Source organism: Triticum urartu, chromosome 4 (assembly GCF_003073215.2).
Source record: "Triticum urartu cultivar G1812 chromosome 4, Tu2.1, whole genome shotgun sequence".
NCBI classification, from domain to species: Eukaryota; Viridiplantae; Streptophyta; class Magnoliopsida; order Poales; family Poaceae; genus Triticum; species Triticum urartu.
In genome coordinates this window covers 200,169,033-200,184,161 of record NC_053025.1, presented here as the reverse complement: position 1 = coordinate 200,184,161, position 15,129 = coordinate 200,169,033, and the positions used below count along the sequence as shown (strand labels likewise).

The 15,129-nt window shown below is 52.5% G+C and overlaps 1 pseudogene; it reads left to right on the top strand.

Annotated features, from left to right (window-relative positions):
• Positions 1-683: 683 nt before the first annotated feature.
• LOC125554687 lies at positions 684-5,829 on the top strand (annotated as a pseudogene).
• Positions 5,830-15,129: the final 9,300 nt, after the last annotated feature.

The window sequence follows — 15,129 nt, the reverse complement described above, 5'->3', positions numbered from 1 at the left end:
GTTGCTTAGGAATTTCCTCACCCTGAAATTCCTCCGCTACGAATCTGTAAAAATCGCCTAGTCACCCCCTCTAGTCGATATAACGCACTTCCAATTGGTATCAGAGCAAGGTACTCCCTTGTTCTGTGTGATTTTGGTTTAACCACCTGGAGTTTTAGTTATGTCGACTGGAGGCATGATCAAGGTCTCTGCTGGGTGTCCTACCTTCGATGGGACAGACTACCCCTACTATAAGAATGAGATGTGAATGCATATTGAGGCTTGACAATGATCTCTGGTACGTTGTGGAAAATGGCGTTCCCTCTGTCACTCCTACCATCAACGCTACTGATGTGAAGAGATTCAAGCTACTCGACTCTCAAGCGAATATTATCATTTGTGGCCATTTGAGCAAAGGGCAGTATGGCAGAGTGAGTGCTTTGGAGACAGCTAAGCTTATCTGGGATAGGCTATCCAAAGTCAAGGAATGAGTCTCAACATATCGCGACTCTTGAGTTGACGTTCTTCGCAATCTCTTCAACCGCTTCAAAAGACTCGACAATGAAAATGTTCAGAAAACCTTCGATCGCCTCACTGACATTTCAAATGAGCTTGAAGCACTTGGTGCCACTAACATCACCGACCATGAGGTGGTGAAGAAATTGCTGAGATCGCTTGATTCCTCATTTGACACCCTTGCACTGATGATACAAGAACGTGGAGACTACATGTCACTTGATCCTGCTGATATCCTCGAGAGGCTAAACTCTCATGAGTTAAAACTTGCTAAGAAAAGAGATCTCTATTGGCCGAGCTATGGCAGATCACGCACACCGAAGGTGTAACACCCCGGATACAACTTTCCATATTTGTACTCCGACTCTTGCCATTTTCGGCTCTAGGTGATGAGATTCCCTCGTGGTTGGGTTTTTTCTTCGTTTTGCATTTTGTTTATTTCATGCATTTCATATCATGTCATCATGTACATCGCATTTGCATACGTGTTCGTCTCATGCATCCGAGCATTTTCCCCGTTGTCCGTTTTGCAATCCGATGCTCCTATGTCCTCCGGCGCCCCTTTTGTCTCTTTTCATGTGCGGATGTTAAACATTCTAGAAATGGACCGAGATTTTCCAAGCGGCCTTGGTACACCACCGGTAGACCGCCTGTCAAGTTTCGTGCCATTTGGAGTCCGTTTGATGCTCCAACGGTTAACGGGGGAACCGCAAAGGCCTCGTGTGTGTTGCAGCCCAACACCCTTCCAAAACGTCCCAATAATCCTTCCAAACCAACTCCATCCTCTCGGCCATTCGATCATGATCGCGTGGTCGAAAACTGCGCCTCATTTGGACACTCCTACCTCCTCCTACCTTTAAATATGTTGTCCCCTCTGAATTTCGCGGTCTAACCCTAGATCCACTCCTCCACCGCACCCCTCCACGCTGCTCCGATCAATGGCATCGCGCCACGTCAGCTTCCCCGCCGCCTCAGCCACTCAGGCGTCGCCACCTCAGCATGGGCCGTGCCCCGCATCACCGCACCTCCTGCCGAAGCCTGTCGGGCCCTCCCCAGCCAGCGCCTCCTTCGCCGCACTGGCTGGAGCCTCCTTCGCCGCTCCGCGCCGCGCTCCACCGAGGGACCTCGCCGCGCCGCCGCCTAACGACCTCGCCAGCGCGCACCGTGAGTTATCGTCCGGCCGCCGCCTCGTCTGCCGTCGGCCGCCCGCGCCTCCCCACGCGGCGCCCCGCCTCCGCCGCCTGCCCTCATCGTCCGACACCCGCTGCCCCAGCTCCGGCCACCGCCTCTCCTTCCTCTCCGGTGAACATCTCCGTCCGTCCTTGTCATCCGCGCCAGATCTGGATCTGACGAGGTTGACCCCTTGTTTTTCGTCCAAGTCCCCTTTTCTGCATTATTTTCAGGCCCTGTTCATCATGCCATAACTTCTCATCCGTTGCTCCGTTTCATGCGTGCAATATATCAAAATGTTCATCATGATGTGCTATTCATTTTGTTCCATTCTGACATGCTTGTTTGAGTCCATCTTGATGCCCAAATCATTGATACAAGAGTGCTATAAATTGTTAGGTGCTGATTCTTAGCAGATTATGAGCTTTTGTCATTTTCGTCACATTTGTTGTGTGCTGCATATGAACATGATCCCTACATGTGTTTTGGTATATGCCATGCCATCTTTACAGGGGTGTATGCCATGTATTTTTGTGATCATTGTGGTGACTAGCACAAGCATGCAAAGTAGCTCTCGTGATATTGCTGATTTCTGGGACTTAGAATTTTGGCCAAGTCTTTGTCTGATGTTATTTTGATGCCATATAACCATGTTGCTACAGTGAGATACATGCTTTATTTGAGTTGCTTTAGTAAGGATGATTTGGACATACGGTTATGCTCTATCCATCCATGCCCCTTTTTGAAATTATGGAGTGGTCTAGAATGTCTTAATCTTGCTCTACTTTTGCTATAAAACGTTCCTGGCAGATTGTTTACGTGTTAATCAATTTTGCCAAGGTTGTTGTAGTTGATCCATGCATGATATGAACTTGTTCTTGCCATGGTTAGCCTTATGATCATGTCTTATTGCTAGTAGTATGATTAGTTTGTCATGCAAGGCTTTGTGATGAGTGTATCGAGCTCGCAAAGATGGCTTCGTAATTCAGTTGATGCCATGCCATGCTCGCAAAGATGTCTGCATCTGTTAACGAAACTTTCTATGTTTACATGGGTGCCACCATATTGTCTGTGCCCTTTTGACTCATGGTTAGTAAGGGACTTTTGTTCTATGCTTTGAGTAGATTCATGCCATTCCTTTGTTTGCTATGATTTGTTCCTGTAGCATGTTGTTAGCATGCTCTAAACATTGCTTCCTGATGTTAATTCCTGGCATGTTGATATTTTCACCAAGTCTGTGATGCTGATATCTTTTGCACTTTTGCGATGCTTGTTTAAACCTATTCTTGTGTGAATTAGCCGTAGCTCAGTGTTCATCTTTTGTCAAGCATCTTCAGTAGAGCACAACCATGTGCTTTGTTGCTATGTTGGAGTGCAGTAGCTTAGTTTCTTGTTGCATTCTAAATGGCATCGTGCTGTTAACCGCAGAATGGTGCCATTCTTGTTTTGCTTGCCATTTGCAAACCATGCATCCGATTCCGGTGATCTTTATATCGATTTCGACCGAAATCAACTCATCTTTCCAGCGGCACAATTGGTTTGCCAAGTTGAGGCCTGGTTCAATCTTTCCCTTCCGAAGCATGCATATGCATTGCATATCACATCTCGCATATCATGCCATGTTTTGCATCATGTTGTTTGTGCATTGCACCATGGTTGATTGTTGCTTCCTTTGCTTGTGTTCCTGACTTGGTAGAGCCGGGAGACGAGTACGTGTTCGAGGAACCTGTTGAGTACGCTAATGAGGATCAAGCTTTCATCAACTCGGAGAACTTTGCAAGCAAGATGACCATACCCTCGAAATCACTACTATCTTTGCTTGCTAGTTGTTCGCTCTATTGCTATGCCGCGATACCTACCACTTGCTATATCATGCCTCCCATATTGCCATATCAAGCCTCTAACCCACCTTTCCTAGCAAACGGTTGTTTTTCTATGTTACCGCTTTGCTAAGCCCCTCTTATAGCGTTGCTAGTTGCAGGTGAAGATGGAGTTTGTTCCATGTTGGAACATAGTTATTGTTGGGATATCATTATTATATCTTGTTTACTTTAATGCATCTATATACTTGGTAAAGGGTGGAAGTCTCGGCCTTATGCCTTGTGTTTTGTTCCACTCTTGCCGCCCTAGTTTCCATCATACCGGTGTTATGTTCCTTGATTTTGCGTCCGTTACGCGGTTGGGTGTTATGGGAACCCCTTGATAGTTTGCTTTGAATAAAACTCCTCCAGCAAGGCCCAACCTTGGTTTTACATTTGCCTAACAATCTATCACCTTCCCTTGGGTTCTGCAGACTCAAGGGTCATCTTTATTTTAACCCTCCCGGGCCAGTGCTTGTCTAAGTGTTGGTCCGAACCTGTCAGCCGCCAGTGGCGCCGGGGGCAACTCTGGGCTGGCCTACTGGAATCTTGGACAATCCGGTGTTGCCCTGAGAACGAGATATGTGAAGCTCCTATCGGGATGTTGGCGCATCGGGCGGTCTTGCTGGTCTTGTTTTAACATTGTCGAAATGTCTTGTAACCGGGATTCTGAGTCTGATCGGGTCTTCCTGGGAGAAGGAATATCCTTCATTGACCATGAGAGCTTGTGATGGGCTAAGTTGGGACACCCCTGCAGGGTTTTGAACTTTCGAAAGCCATGCCCGCGGTTATGGGCAGATGGGAATTTGTTAATATCCGGTTGTAGAGAACCTGACACTTAACTTAATTAAAATGAATCAACCGCGTGTGTAGCCATGATGGTCTCTTTCCGGTGGAGTCCGGGAAGTGAACACGGTTCTTGTGTTATGCTTGAACATAAGTAGCTTTCAGGATCACTTCTTGATCACTTCTAGCTTCTCGACCATTGCATTGCTTCTCTTCTCGCTCTTGTTTGCGTAAGTTAGGCACAATATATGCTAGTGCTTGCTGCAGATCCACCTCACTACCTTTTCCTACCCTTAATATTAAATAGTCTTGATCGCGAGGGTGTGAGATTGCTGAGCCCCTGTGACTCACAGATACTTCCAAAACAGTTGCAGGTGCCGATGATTCCAGTGCAGGTGACGCAATCGAGCTCAAGTGGGAGCTCAATGAAGATCGTGTTCGTTGTGTTGTTTCATTTTCAAGTTGATCAGTAGTGGAGCCCAGTCGGGTCGATCGGGGATCTAGCATTAGGGGTTGTCTTCTTTTATTTTGGTTCCGTAGTCGGACCATGATTGTATTCTAGATGATGTATGCTATATTTATGTATTGTGTGAAGTGGCGATTGTAAGCCAACTCTTTATCCCTTTCTTATTCAGTACATGGGATGTGTAAAGATTACCCCTCTTGCGACATGCCTACCATGCGGTTATGCCTCTAAGTCCTGCTCCGACACGTGGGAGATATAGCCGCATCATGGGTGTTACAGAAGGCCAAGGCAGTCTCTGAATCTGAAGGTGAGGATTCTTGTAGCAGTCTTGGTTATCCGGAGGAACAAAGTCAGAAGCTAGCAATGCTTATGAGGAAATTCCAAAAGTTCTCAAGGTGTGGTCGCTTTGGTAAATCCTCAAGAAGTGATGACATGAGATCAGATTCGTCATCCCGTGACTACAAGAAAAGAACTTGCCACAAATGCAAGAAACCTGGTCAGTACATTATTAATTGTCCTCAGTGGGAAAAGGAATCAAAGAAGAAGAAATACAAGGATTACAGTTCTGATGCCTCGAATAAGAAGAAGAAATCTTCAAAGTCCTCATTGTGAAAATCCTCAAAGTCTTCATCTCACAAGAAGAGCAGCTCCAAAAAGGCTCGGGCATTCATTGTCAAGGAAATGGACTCCGAAGCCGAATCTGAGGAAAATGAGGAAGAGGGGGCATCTGAGGAGTCAGACTCTCGTGTGACGAGCCTAGCCCTTGCTATCGCGTTCGTCAGCAAGTCCATCTTCAACTCTGAGGAAAATGACTTCCCCAACACTGTTGACGATGACAATGATGACTACGCTCCCACCTATTGCTTCATGGCAAAAGGTGCTAAGGTACTCAAATACCCCTCCTCTGAATCAAGTGAGGATGAAGCTGATGAAGACCTCAAGCCTAGCTATTCGAAACTTGCTAAGATTCTTGTGAAACAACAAAAGGATTTTGAAAAGGTTCAAAATATGCTAGAGAAAAGCGAAGACATGTTGGGTGAAGAAATGGATTGAACTCAAACTCTGACTGATAATCTTTAGAGACTTCAGTCTAAGTTTGACAACCTTTGGAGTCATCATAACACTCTCTTACCTAATCATGAGAAACTTTCTTATGAATTTCTTCAAAGAAAGCAAGATCTTGAGCAGCTAAGGGTGAGTTATGAAGACCTTCAAAAGGAACGTGATTCATTGCTTGCTCAATAGATCAGTGCCGCTCAGGATGAATTCATTCCACCATGTTTGAAATGCATTGAATGCGAATGTACTAATTCTTCACCTGAAAGTTCAAATGCCTATATTGCTACAAATTCTTAAACTGTCTCTGCTATCACAAATTCCTCATCTGAGGATACCACTAGTATCACTGACAATGCAGGGCTGAAGGAATTGTATGTGACAGGCATGTACTGTCGGTGCAACAAACCCTGGGTCTATTGCCTAGACTGTGCATAGGCATGAGATCAAGATTGAAGCACTGACCCAAGTCAGAGATTGAAGGAACAAGAGATTTGAAGAACCGACATGCAGTCCGGAAAGAACAAGATCGAGCCAGAAGAGCAAGATATCGGCAAGAGAAGGGCCTCCCTTGCATGGCAGGCGAGCCCGGCAAGGGGCAAGGCCACCGCAAGGAGCAGGCAATCGAGGCACCCCGGTAAAGTCTACCGGGGCTCGCGGGGGCAGAACCACCCCACCAACCACTCAAGGGCGACCCACGTCGTCAATCAGTGTGGTGTCAAGCTGCAAGATGATTATGTGGCAGCCATTCGCCACATGGCAGCCATTTCCTATAGAAGAAGCCTATGGATGACACCCGTCCTGCGACGTGTCAAGGAAACAGACGCGGAGCTAGCAAGATAGCCCGGCAAGCCTTGCCGGGTGACCCATGGTGTGACACCAAGCGGCGCATTTAATGCACCCTGTCAGCCCGCAGAGTTAGGTATGATAGCACTATTTGTTATCAGATCATTGGATAATGACTACTTTGCCATTGTGGTGACCCCTTAATCTATAAAAGGAGGCCCATGGCACCCGTAGGAGGGGTTAAAAGGTTGGAAGGTTGATGAACCCAAGCCACCACACACGCGTAGTCGCTGTAGCCCCGAGGCCAACCCTGTCAGGCAAGGGTACTACGCATCACCACGTTCATTCCACCATCAATCCACAAAAGTAGGAGTAGGGTCTTACGCCTCGTGGTAGCCTGAACCTGGGTAAATTGTTTGTGTGCTCTCTCCCACGCTACCGCACGCTGGTCTGCTCTTTGTGCAACACGACGTCCCCCTACCGAACCAACAAGGGGCCGCCCGGTCCCATAGGTGGCCGTGGATATCCGGCGACATCTTTCGCGCGCCAGGTAGGGGGCTCGCTTGCGTGAACCTGAAAGTGTGTGCAGCGCGTCATCTTCATCCTCGACGGCGCCATCGGCCATGCCGCCCAAGAAAAAATCTGGCGCTTCGGCCCATCCATCCACCTGGAAGGATCCGCTGCCCGCGGCATCTAACGCTGCGGGGGATGCGGGGGCATGGGAGGACATGGACGCTGCTGAGCACGTAGTTGGAGCAGGTGGCGCCATTACCACCCCCCAGGCCGACATGAGGGACGGAGCTACCGGGACTGAACAACATCAGCAACGTCTCGATGGTCAGGCTCTACAAAGTGCGGGTGAGGCGTTCACTCTGTCCGCGCCACCTCCTCTCACTAGCGAGCACAACCACAACAACGACGCTCGGTCCAGGGCGAGCCGTCGCCCTCCGGTCACCCCCCCCACGAGAGCGACCGCGGCGCATGCGCCTCCTCCTAGACGAGCCAACTAGGCCGCTGCGCTCAACGGAGCCACTAATCTTCGAGCACAACCGCCGCACGACCCCACTACCCCGGTGGTTGTCCCACAGCAGCGCAAGCGCGCCGCCGCCGCCGCTGGCACCATCAGGAACCAGGCGACGGTGCGGTCGATGTCATCGACATCCATGCCAAGGCGCGAGCTCGGGTACTGCTGAGGTTCCCGCTAGGTGCCGAGCAGATGGATGAATGGCATGCCACCATCCAAAGCCTACTCGGTTTCACAGAAGATGGGGGCTCATGACGAGCTTGCCCATCGCAACCTCCCCAAGCGACAACTACCACCCGCACTGCTAGCTGTATGGAGGGTGCCGTCCCCATGGTTTAGTCCCCACCACGGCAACTAGCGAGGGTGCAGCAGAATCAGGACCCCGACGATGTCTCGATGGCCTCTTCTGACCCTCAATCATGTCCAAGCCAATGTCGAACCTCAGAAGATAGGCAACGGGGAGACGCGTTCGTCGTCGCCGAACGGCGTTGCAATGATCCCCGCCAGACCGACGGGTGCAATGGCCTCAACATCGATGAGCCTGCACTCGGTGTTGGCGGGTGCCTGCCTTTCTAGGTCGGCTGCCCTGCATTTAGATGAGAGCTGCGGCAAGTCCGTTGGCCGTCCGTTCGCACATTCAAGCCAGAGATACCTGAGAAGTACGACGGGAGGCTAAACCCGGCAGAGTTTCTGAGCATCTACACCATCGCTGTTCAGCCTGCCGGGGGAAGAGATGAGAAGGTGCACGCCAACTACTTTCCGTTGGCCCTCAAGTCCAATGTGAGGTCTTGGCTGATGCATCTCCTGGAGAACTCCATTTCGTCATGGGCAGACCTATGCCACGAGTTCTTTGGTGCCTTCACCGGTGGCCACAAAGAGCCCGGCAGGCCCAGCGACCTACAACTTCTCCAGCAGAAGGAAGGATAAAACCTCCGTAAGTATTTGCAGAGATTCAGTGAAGTTCATACAAATATTCCAAATATCCATTCGGCAACTGTTATAGCAGCTTTCCATTCCAATGTGCACAACCGCCGCATTCGTTCCAAAATGAAAGTGCAGTTGCCCAAGACTGGGAAAGAACTATATATGCTGGTGGATAAATGCGCCTGGATGGAAGAAGGAAGTTGCCCAAGACTGTGAAAGAACTATATACGCTAGTGGATTAATGTTGATTCAGAAGATGTAGTTGAATCAACTACTCAGAAGAAGGGCAAGAAGTGCAATAATAAGCCAAGGGATAAGGCAGTAATGATTGTGGAAGGATCGGGCACGCCTAGTACCAGCAAGAAGGCCGTGGTTGAGGCCCCCGGCAAGGACGCTGCCGTGTGCACTGCCTACCGGGAAGCCGCCACCGCCGAAATTTTTGGAAAAGGCGATGGGTCGTACTGCAAGATCCACCGTACCAAAGGCCACGACCTCCAGGAGTGTTATCAGGTTGAGCATCTCATCAAGAAGTAGAGGGTAGAGTATGATAAGCGTGACAAGGTGAAAGGTCAGAATGCTGCTAGCGGTAAGGGCCAGGGTGGTGAAGCAAATTGCCCCGGTAGACCCTTTCGAAACCAGGGAAAGCCCACCAGGGGAGAAGAGAAGGAAACCTGTGATGATGCCAGTGATGGAGGGGATGAAGAGGAAACAAGTGAGAACGAATTTCAGAAGGCCATTGACGCCCTATGCATCGGTGGAGGTGCATCTTTGCACACCCATCATCATAAACTCAAGCGATGGTCACGAGAGGTCAATGTTGTGGAACGAGCACCAGGGGTCCGGAAACCTCTCAAATGGCCCCGCACACCCATCATCTTTCACAAAGAGGATCACCCTGATCGCACCACTGCGGTAGGGTGTTTGCCGTTGTTGGTCTCCCCAACAATTCACAACCTCAAGGTTACAAAGATGCTATTGGACGGTGGGGCCGGATTGAATCTGATTTCCCCATCAGTTATCAGCAAGCTTCAGATAGGAGAAGAAGAGCTAGAGGTCATCGGCATGTTTCAAGGAGTTAATGCCGGCAGGAGTCATCCTAAGGGGAAGATTACGTTGCCGGTGACGTTTGGGGGAGAGCTGAACTATCGGAATGAGAAGATTGTGTTTGATGTGGTTGATCTCCCCCTGCCGTACAATGGGATTCTTGGATGACCAACCCTGGGCAAGTTCAGGGCAACATCGCACTATGCTTACAAACACCTTGAAAATGCCAAGGCCACTAGGGGTGCTCACTATCCCATCTGATGAGAAGGATGCAATTATCTATGTGGACAAGATGTATCGGCATGCACTTGCAGCGGAAGCGGCAGCAACTACAGTTCCGGCGAAGGAAAGCAAATGAAAGAAGAGGGATTGTAGGACCTCCGGCAAGGAGTCCGGGAAGCGTGCCCTATCCGAGTGCACGACACCAATTAACGACGTGCCGGAGTGTTCCAATAGCAAGAGATCCAAGGTTACTGCACCCCAAGTGAAGAAGGTCCCGGCAGGGCTGGCAAGCGTTGATGGTACTTTCACTATCAGCGCCACCCTCGATGACAAATAGGAAAGCACGCTTGTTTCCTTCCTGTGGGCAAATAAAGATGTGTTTGCTTGGCAACCATCTGATATCCCCAGTGTTCCCAAGGAGGTAGTTGAGCACCACCTTGCTGTCTGCACACATGCATGACCCATCAAGCAGAAAGTACAGAAGTAGGCCTTGGAGAGGTAGCAGTTCATTGCCAAAGAGATCATGAAATTGGAGGTAGCTGGTTTGGTCAGAGGAGTACTGCATCCTACATGGTTAGCAAATCTAGTAGAGGTCCGAAGGCTAATGGGAAGTGGAGGCTTTGCATTAATTTCACAGACCACAACAAGGCTTGCCCGAAGGACCCATTTCCCATGCCGCGCATCGACCAAATCATGAATTCTACTTCGGGATGTGATTTGCTTACCTTTCTGGATGCGTACTCCGGATATCATCAGACCTTCATGTCCAAGGAAGATGAAGAGAAGACATCATTCATCACTTCGTGTGGTACGTACTTGTCGGATTTCGGGTTCCCGCAGACCCTCAAGGTTCGAACTCTAGGGTGCGCACGGAGATCTTTCCCCTACCAACTCGCGCTTCTATGGCTCGCAAGAAATCTAGGCTGGAAAGAAGGACACTCAAGGGACACGAGGTTTATACTGGTTCGGGCCACCGATGTGGTGTAATACCCTACTCCAGTGTGTGGTGTGGTGGATTGCCTCAGGGGCTGATGATGAACAATACAGGTGGAAGCACGACCTCGCGAGAGGTGTTCTTGAGCTGGTGTGGTGTGTTCTACTTGGTCCGGATCTCCCTCTCTCTTACTCTTCTCTCTTTTTCTATTTTTCTCCTCTCCTCTTTTCTCTGGTGGTTAGTCCTATTTATAGAGGCCCTGGCCCTCTTGCCAAATAATGAGCGGGAAGGGCGCCAACAATTGGCCACTTTGTAGGGGAACATCTAGTACAAGTTATCCTGACCAAAGGTGGTCTTCGGCTGCCAAAAGCACTGGTGATGACGCCGTCTTGGGCTCCATGGTGACCTCCGTCCTGCCGCTCTGCTGGTCTTGGTCACGTTGCACCGGAATGGTAACCTTTGCCCAATGCCTTGGCCTGGGCTTGCTCCCTTTGCACCGAAGGGGAAACAAGGACACTGCGCAGGCCAGCGCCCGCCTGGCGCCCGCCTAATCTCGATCGTCATGGCTTGCGTCACGGGCTCCTCGCGAGGCACCCCTGCCTTGATCTCTCTGCCTCCTCGTGAGCTTGCCTGATGAGGCTACTCCTGAGGAAGCCTCCTATTGTCCGCACCGCAAGGCTTGGCCCCTTGCGAGGGTCTTGAGCTTGAGCTGATGAAGCTGGGCCGCACTGGGCCCCCACTCGAGCCACGCCGCAGGCAGGCAAGTCTGGGGACCCCCGTTCCCAGAACGCCGACAGTAGCCCTCGGGCCCAAGGCATGCCCGGGCTTGGCTTAGCAGAGAAGCGAAGGGGCAAGCGCGAAGCGCCATGGGCCCCAATAGCATGCGGCCTTTGGCGCCGCGTGGCGATTGATTGGACGTGGGCGTCTGTGCTTCCCCACGACGCCTCGGCAACCGCTCAACTTGACAAGTACCTGCATGTAGAGAAATGGGTCATGATTACCTGCGATCGTGGTGGCCGGCGGTTGGCCTTCTCCAGCTATAAGTACGGGGCCGCGTGAGCCTCGTTAGCTTATCCCTTCCATCTACTCCTTTCCTTCTTCTTCCTCATACTTGCTTCTCCTTACGCCAATGGCACCAATCCGCCAGTTTTCTGCAGAAGAGAAGGGAAAGGCCCCCCGAGAAGGTCCTGACCCTCTTCCACCGAAAAAACGGCTAGTCCCCTGCCGCCGAGATAAGGGTGCTTGGCAGGAGGCATCGAGGCCCTGGTACAAGCGGCCGCCGCCTGGATTTCCACTGCCCTTGTAAGCCCGAATCGAGGGCCCTAGGGAAGCGGGCGTCGAGCGACACCGACGGTGCCGCCGCCGACGCCGGCAAGTCACGGTGGTGCGCGTCGTTCCTCCTGCAGTCCACGTCGAAGGCTCCTCCTGTGAGCTCGTGCTTCACGCCGCCACACCCCCATGCTCTTGGATCCGCCTTCCTCCCTCCTTCGCCTTCGAGATGCTGCCGAGCGGGTCTCTGGAGCTCTGGCTGTAGCACGTCGACTGCAGCACCCTCGCGACCGGAGCGGAGGTCGCGGTCGTCGCTCCGGGCAAGGTCTACATGACCCGGGGCTGGGGTGAGATCACCCGGGTCTGCCGGACGGAGGGTGCCCTCGTAATTCATCTTGAATACGATGGCGCATCACTGATGTTCTTCAAGGTCTTCGATGTTGAAGGACGCTGGTTGGAGTGCTGCCCTAAGGAAAGCGGCAGGGGCATCGGACTGGCGAGGACCTGGCCTGCCCATCGGCCCTCCAGCAGCTCTTCAGGCGGCAGCGGAGGAGCTGGGGAATCCAGCGGCTCCCCCGAGCTTCTCATGACTTCGGAGACGAGCGACGACAGCTACGAGCCTCCGAGCTCGCGCCGTGCTCGGAGTAGGGCAACTGCATCGGGCCGCCGATGCCACTGATCTGGGTGGGGTTGGCGCCGGCGCCGGGTAGTCCACTGTTGATGATGGCGTTGCTTACGGAGGCGCGGGTAATTAGCGTTCCTTATGATTAGCACCTTTTGTTCCCTGCGAGGAATCGAAGGAACACCCCGCGGGGGTATGTAAGGCGCCTGCCATGTCTTTTGCGAACATTATATCCCTAATATGAATCGATGCGAGATGCTTGTCCTGTCCCGGCTCGGCTCCCCCTTTCTATCCTCACGAGGACTTAGCGCTCTACACTGACAGGTCCCAGTCCCTAGGCAGGCTTCAGCCGTCGCTGGTATGGCAGGTCGCGATGCTGTGGTCAAGGCCAGGAGGTGAGCGGCCCGAGGTCCGGTAAGAGCCCCCGAGTCACGATGCTCGGGAGGTCCCCTTTAGCGCTCAAGCAGCCCTTGCTGGGTGAGAAAGGAAGGCAACGTCGTCGTGACAGAGTTACACCAGGCGAGTGTTTGGTGCTGTGTTGGTCTAGCTCCTGTAAGGGCGTGACTTATCTTTTGAGTTTGGAGTAGTTCTTCGACGGGGAGCCTGACCCGAGTGGCGGTAGCTGAGGTGCTGCTAGGTTAGGTCCTCGCGAGCTTCTTCCCATGTCCCCACACTTTCCTTAATGCTCTACGTCCTCAGGTCCCGGCCCTCGAGCGAGCTCATCCGCCGCTGGTATGACAGGTCGCGATGCCGTGGGTCAAGGCTAGGGGGTGAGGGCTGGAGAGCCAGTAGGAGCCCATGAGTCCCCCTTTTAACGTGCAAGCGGTCCATGCCGGAGAGAGGGAGAGATAGCCCGCGATGTCCCCAACGTTTCTCCTGGAGTGGGTCCTACATACCAATCATAAGGAGAGACAAGATCTATCACTACAGTTGCCAGCCAACCATTGGTCGCTCCGAGGGAGTGATTGGGGCACTGAGGGCCTGGTGAGGTGGTGCCTTGCGGGCTGCCGCGGCCAGAGCTCGACCACTCAGATTTATTGGCGTTGCAGGGACGAACCCGTACGCAGATGTTGTGCTAGGGTGAGCGACTCAATGGGTAGATGTCAATCGAGCAGGCGATTTGGTCAGGTATGTTAAGTACGAAGGAGCAAATCCGTTTCAGGTAGATGCGGGAAAAGTAGACGCCGCCGGGCCAGGCCCGAGGAGCTTGGGGATGATGCAGCCCGAGGGGCGTCCCCAGCAAGGTAGGTAAAGAGCGTAAGAAAAATGGATACATGCCGCAGGGACGGACCCACGCGACCTGGGAAAGACGCGGCCCTGTGGGCTCTCCCAGCTAAAAATGGAACTTGAAAGAGGTCACCTGATGCCGTTGAAGATGAAGTGATGCCGAAGAAGTGGGCGACGCGCGGTGAAGACGTCGACCCTCATGAGCCCCCAGGCCCAGGAGCCTCGGGATGCTCCGGGGGCATGGGTAGGTCTTGGAGGGCCATCTCCACCTCCGCCAGGACCGCACAATGCCTGACCTCCTGAGCCTCCACAATGCTCCTCAGCAGGCGCTAATGAGCGGTGACCGCGTTCGGCAGGCCGAAAGGCATGCGAATGTAGCTGTGAGGTGGACCCTCGCAACGCCCCACACACGGAGGCCAGAGGCACTCCTGAGATGCGGCTCGGTTGAGCCCTGGCACATCAATGCAGACGCGTAGCCCACCATCCTCGCCTGGATGTGGGGCCACGGCGGGCAAGTGGCGGCTGCCGCGCATGACTCTCGACTCCTGTAGCTCTTGGGTGTTTCCTGCGATGAACTCCTGAGGGTTTGGTCTTCCTTCCCTCGTGCCTTCCTGAGGGAAACATGCCTGGAAGCACCCCTCCAAGTGGTGCCCGAGTGCCTCCCTCGTGACCTTGGCAAAGTCGGTGGTTCTCCAAGAAAGAGCCCCTGAGCCCTACCTGAGGAGGCGCCGGACGCGCTTTCCTATGCGACAGAGGGTGGCGCTCCCTGAACGGGCGCAAATCCTGATGCAATGCCTCCGGAGGCGCCTGCCTCCTTATGGCTTGGGCTAGGCGAAGCCTTCTTCTTCTTAAGGGTCGCCTCGAGAAGTCTTCCGCTCCTATGATATGGGTCTTCGATTGCTGTGGCTTGGAACGCACGCTCAAGTGAACACACTGCGTCCCTTTCCTCACAGGGTACGGTGATGACTCCACCGCTTCCTGGCATCTTGAGGACATTGTAGCCATGGTGAGTCACTGCCATGAGCTTGGCTAGGACTGGGTACCCGAGGATCGCGTTGTATGGGAGGCGAATGTGGGCGACGTCAAAGTCGATGAGCTCGGTGCGGTAGTTGTTGCGCTGCCCAAAGGTGACTGGCAGGCGAACTTGCCCTATCGGAACAGTGGAACCATCAGTGACTCCTGAGAAAGGCTTGGTCAGCTGGAGCTGATCATACGACACTTGGAGATTGTCGAACGTCTCGACGG